This window comes from Rhinolophus sinicus, linkage group LG05, assembly GCF_036562045.2.
Source record: "Rhinolophus sinicus isolate RSC01 linkage group LG05, ASM3656204v1, whole genome shotgun sequence".
NCBI lineage: Eukaryota > Metazoa > Chordata > Mammalia > Chiroptera > Rhinolophidae > Rhinolophus > Rhinolophus sinicus.
The window spans coordinates 88,114,147-88,120,266 of record NC_133755.1 but is presented as its reverse complement, the minus strand read 5'-3'; the positions used below and the strand labels follow the sequence as shown (position 1 = coordinate 88,120,266).

Here is a 6,120-nt window from a genome sequence, read left to right as displayed (position 1 = left end):
AGCTTAGGAAGCCGAATGGAACCTGTGACACAGCAGCTGTGACGCCCAGACACAGAACTTCTGGCAGCAGCCCCACCCCCACCCACCCCCAGCCAAAGCTCCAGCCCAACTTTCATTCTTGTCCCTGGTTTAGATCCCACTCTCACTGCTGACACCTGTTCCGTTCTCATCAAATCGACTCTTAATAGCATTCACACTTATTAGAAGCGACAGAGGCAACGATTATGTGGTTGCCAGACGGACGGTGGGAGCCGTCAGGAGAGACCCCTCCTCTTGCAGGCGCCATCGCAAGGCGGTGCCTAGAGGGCAGGGCCTCAGTTTCTTCATTCTCCTACCCTCCCAGCACCTGGCACCGTGCCTAGCAAACAGCAGGCCCTCGATAAATCCTTACTAGGTGAGCGATGAATGTCACAGGCTTAGGAAATCCAGGCCCTATCGCAGTGGCCGGCCTGGCGCTCTGTACTTTAGTGAAATGGGACTAGAGCAGCTTCCGAGGGAGGTCCATTTTTCAACTCTTCACAGCTGCAAAGTGGGTTTCAACCACTTTGGTTACTCCTACGAGCAAGCAGTGAAACACTGGGACCAGATCATGAGGCCTTTGTATGCAGTGGTGTGATGTACTGTCAGAATTACCTCATGCAGAGTTGGGGCTGGTTTCCCTGTTTGTTGGCTGATTCACCATCAAAGCATGGTGCACATTTTCTCTTTGTAGGTTTAAAAGGAATGCCCTTGTCTCCCCCATTAGGTAGTTAAAAAGACTTTTGTTGTGGACCATCTAGACTCTTAAAGGCAGAGATCTAGATTCTGTGGGTGTGTAGGGCACGTTGACTTGAGAAGTTGAGGGAGAAGCGAATGAATCCCAACCCCTGCAGCAGGTGGGGTTTCCTTATTTTGAGGGAATAGAGAGGTGTCTGGTTCTGCCCATCTTGGAGCCCTAGTGTGACTTCCTTCCAGACCCTGGAGAGACAGGGTGTCTAATGGGTGAGCTGCATGGACACAGGAACTAAGCTTAAGCCACAGCCTTTGGGGCGATGAGCAGTGTGACAACCGCAGATCGGACACACACCAGCCTGAAGTCCAGAGCCCTTCCCTGAGATTTCAAGATTGGGTGAACTTGGGAATTCTATTTGATTGAGATAGAATTTCTCTTTAAATCCTTGAGAAAGAGCACTGAGTCAGATTTTATATTATTAAAAAAATAAAAATAAAATAGTAAAGCCACTTCTTGCATTAGTGTGTTCAATTATGGTACGTATTCTAACTGTGCTATACAAAGCCAAGGAAAAGGGTGTGAGAAGAGGTCATAAATTATCTCAGTAGCTTTCTTTTAAGCTGATGGATGTTTCACAAGGAAATATAGAAGATATGTCTCTAAGAACTCAAATACATATACATATATATACATATATATACATATGTATGTATAAATATATGTATATATGTATATATATACATATATACACAAAGTATGCATTTTAATTTAAAAAGAACTAATTAAATTGGCCTGATACTGCTACCGTATTTTCCTGAAAACGTGACCTAACCGGAAAATAAACCCTAGCATGATTTTTCAGGATGCTCGCAATATAAGCCCTACCCAAAAAATAGCCCCAGTTAAGAGCATTAGCCAGACGGATGCATTTAGTACGTCCGCTGCGACACACTACGACGTATTGAATTATAATAATGTTAATATATAATTAAATATAAATAAATAATATCATTGACATTAATACTTAAAATAAATGATAATATAAATTATAATAAAGTATTTGTAAATACTGAAGCAGGAGCCTTTGGACGAGAGGTAAACACCTATGTAAACAGATGAACTTGAGACTTATTGCCGAATGACCAATCAGAGTACTCATGAATAAAGTGCGCACTTGATAACGAATGGCCATGGTTGTGTCTAACGTGAATCTTCATAATTCAATACATCATATGTTGAAACAGACATACTTAATGCACTTGTGTGAAATAAAGACATGTTTTCTGAATTTTGGTGTCTGCAATTTTTTGTCGCTTTTGTGTGGACCATCATTCTTAACTGTCATCATTTCTGCTGCCACTTCTGTCTCATAAGTCTTCAGCTAACATTTGATTTAATGGTAGATTTAAAGGGAATAATATTTTGACCCCCAGACAGGATGAGTGAAAAAGAAAGAGCTATTCCGCCGAGTACAAAAAAGGAATCGTGGAGGACTCCCAGGGCAAGAATCTTACGGCTTTCTGTAAAGGGAAGAAGTTGGATCTCCAAATGGTCCGAAAATGGTGAGCAGAGTACAATAATCTCAGTCAATAGGTGAACGAGGGAAATGCTAAGAAGCACAAGTGTGGATCAGGTCAGCAACCATTAGTTCCTGAGCCGGAAGACATCATCTGTGAATGGACTGCTGACAGGAGAGCAAAGGCTTTGGTTGTGCGCAGGGCTGATAGTCAAGCATTTGCCCTTGCACAGTAAGAAATATCCCCAGAAGAATTCAAAGCATCACAACACTGGCTGGATGGATTTCTTCGGCGATATGAACTGTCTCTAAGTGCGACAACACTGCTCAAGCTGGAAGATACTGAAGTTATTAAACGTGCACTTGCATTCAAGTCCTTTGTTGATGGCATCGGCTTTTCTAAATACCACCTCTCCAACATGATTGCTATGGATGAAATTGCAGTGTTTATGGGCCAAGGATCTGAAACGACAATTGATCAGAGGGGCGCCTCGTCAATCTGCATTCCCTCCACTGGTTACGAAAGGGCACGTGTTACCTGTATTTTGGCAATTTGTCTGGATGGAAAGAAAGCCCCACCTCTAATCATCACTAAGGGCAAGAAAGATAAGGTTGAACGTGTTTCAGGCATTTATGTTCTTGAAACCGAAAAAGCCTGGTGCACACAAGCAGTTATAAGGAAGTGGGTCGATTTAATGCTGCCACTTGTTTTCTGAGGTAGCCAAAGAGGTCTGCTAGTCTGGGATTCAGCCAGCACTCACCGCGCTAAAGAAATGAAGAACTTTCTTCCAGAGAGAAGAATAGATAAAATAATGATTCCCACAGGAATGACTGCCTATTATATCTTGATATTGCAATAAACAAGCCATTCAAGGACCATCTGTGCATGGAAATCAATGACTACATTGAAAATAGAATGGAGAGAAATCAGTGTGGAAACATTGTGAAGCCTAGCCTGCAAGAGGTTGTGACTTGGGTGAAGAATTCAGGGATAAAATCACTGACAGCTGTGTTGCCAATGCACTACGAGCAGGCTCATTGAAGGAGAGCTCTGTTGCTGGACATGAGAGATTCGGGCCAATGGCTCTACAGGAAATGGAATCTCAAGAAATTCAAGCCGGAATTCGGAGTTTGGAGAGTTAGTACGATCCTCCAGAAGAAGATGACATGACTGTATTTAAATAAATGTAGATTGCTGTACATGAATAAATGTAGATTGTTATACATGAAAAAATAAATCATCCCCTGAAAATAAGCCCTAATGCATCTTTTTGAGCAAAAATTAATATAAGACCTGGTCTTATTTTGGGGAATACAGTAGGCTAGAAGTAAATCCAATCTCTGTAGTCACCGGAGTGCTCTGGCTGTCAGAGATGCCTCAGAATCCAGATGTAGAGCCTGGTCCCAGAAACAGGGGCAGCCTCTCACCTGTGGCCGTCGTGGGGGTGCTGACAGATGCCTCGTGCGTGCCCACCAGCTCCTGCTTCCAGCCCCACGTGAGTTATATTCGTAGGTATTTTTATTGAGGTTCGGGAGTGTTAAAGGAAACATTGTTCATGACACTTGTTAAAGACTATAAGGACGACTTTATTCAAGAGGAACTACTGCAATGGAGGTTTTGTAGTGGGGGAGAGAAATGGGGCCCAACTCCGAATACAGCAAAGACAAGTGGAGATTATAGCCAAGCAGCAGGTGGGGGCGAGTGGATGGAAAAGTACCAAGAGGAGACGTAAGGCTGGGAGGATGTTTGCTGAAGGCAGGCCAGTAACACGTATGGGGATTGTCACTCAATCACTCAGCAGGAGTCTTGCTAAAACTGGACTAAAGGCCAAGGATAGAGCCAAGGTTGGGGCTAACGCAAGAAGAGGACTCAGGGGAGCCTGACTCAAGTTTGGTTAGGGGGGAATTTCTAATAATTGGGGTCCAGTACCTCCCCAGTTCAATACCCAGACATCCCTTTTGAGGTCCTGCGTCCTCCCTGCAGCTCTGCCCGTGAGGATGCAGGGTCTCAACACTCCACACCAACGAGACAGGAGCTCTGTTTTTTCTTTATTATATAAGGAACTTACACAAATTGGGGGGAAAATCACTAACATCCTAATACATGAATGTATTTGGTAAAGGACATAAATAACTTGTAACAGGGACAATGAAACTGGTCAACAAACACATTTTAAATATTCAGTTTTAGGAGTAATCAATAAAGTTCAAAAATTAAAGTATGATTTTTTTTTACTTACTACGTAAGTTAAATGGAAAGAATATATCAAAATAGGAAATAACTTTAAGATAATAATATCAAATGTTGGCAAATATGTTCCAAATCAGGTGTCTAGCCTTCAAGTTGACCCTCAATGATCCCGCCTCCTGGTATTTCTATCCTTGTGGAGCCTACTCCCCGGAGTATCCTCCTGGGTTGATGTGTGTGACCATCACATGCACCTGAAATAATGGATGTCACTCCTGAGATTAGGTTATAAAAGGTACTGCAGCTTCCATTTTGGTCTCTCTCACTCTTGAATCACTTGCTTTGGGGGAAGCCTGCTGCCATGTTATGAGGAGGACATTCAAACAGCCTCTAGAAAGGTCCACGAGGTGAGGGACTGAGGTATCTATCTGTCCAACAGCCAGCAGGACACTGAGACTTCCTGCCAAAAAGCACATGGGTGAGCTTGGATGAGGATCTGAGGGTCTCTTCCACCCCCTTGCCCCGACTCCAATGCCCACAGAGCATTCAGGTGACCACAGCCCCAGCCAACACTGGACACCACTGCATGAGACACTTTGATCCACAACCACTCAGCTAAGCCACCACCAGGATCTATGACATAAAAAATATGTCTTATCATAAGCTCCTAAGGTTCGAGGTAATTTGTTACAAAGCAAGAAATAATACAGTATTGGAGGGGGGAATAGTCCAATATACTTAAAGTGTGAAAAAAACAGGTTTCTATCCTACCTCTTTGTAGCCACCCAGACGTGCTCCTCAGAGGCCAGTGCCCAAATGCCAAACTGCCACTGCCAGACTTTCTGTTATGAGAAGAAAATTAAATCTTTCTTTGTTTAAAGGCTACCATTGTTTGCGTTTCTGTTCTTTGCAGCCAAATGTACTCTTAACTGATACAGGGGCCTTAGGCTGTAAAGCCTTATAATGTGCTCACTGTCATTGTTATTTTCTTCCCCGACCTAACAATGCAAGCGATCCAGCTGAGAGGAGCTGGCAGCAATGAGTCTGCTGGGATCACAAGGCAAATTGTGAAAGGAACTGTAAATATAAAGTTTTTACTGTAATTGAGTTAATCTAAGATTAACTCATCATGATAAGACTAACGGCACCATTTCAGGAACTGAGAGAAAAAGCCTATTTTAAATTATGCTTGATGCTTTCTCATCACTTTGAACTTCAGTTTTCTACTTATCACACTAATTTTTAAACTTAGTTAGATATGGATTTTTCAATCATGTGTCAATAGTTATAAGAACGTTCAACTTTAGGAGTAACTGATAAACTGCAAAAAGACTCTTTCGCGTTGACATCCTTAGCATATTTGCTTTTGTCTTCCTGCCTGTTGCCTCATAGTAACAAAATAGCTGCTGAGGCTCTAGGCATCACAGCACGTGCAAGTTAAGAAGGGAGATGTAGGGATGGTGCCAGCCACGTCATCCTCTTTTATCGGGAAAAGCAAGTCTTCCCAGAGTCCCTAGAAGTTTTCTGCTTATGTGTCATTTGCTATAACTGGGTTCCATGGACACCCTTGGTATAAGCTAATATCTGGAAAAGCAAACATTTTGCCTGGGTCTCGGTTCATTGCCATCCTGAACAAAAGCAGACTTCTGTTAGCAAAGAAGGAGGAAATGGGTACTGGGAAGGAAGCTAATGGTGTCTGCTGCA

The 6,120-nt window shown here is 42.9% G+C and overlaps 1 long non-coding RNA gene across 2 annotated transcripts in view; it reads left to right on the top strand.

Annotated features, from left to right (window-relative positions):
- The window catches only part of LOC109440036 (patr class I histocompatibility antigen, A-126 alpha chain), a 221,823-nt gene that overhangs the window by 41,408 nt on the left and 174,295 nt on the right, over positions 1-6,120 (top strand). The window lies entirely within an intron of this gene.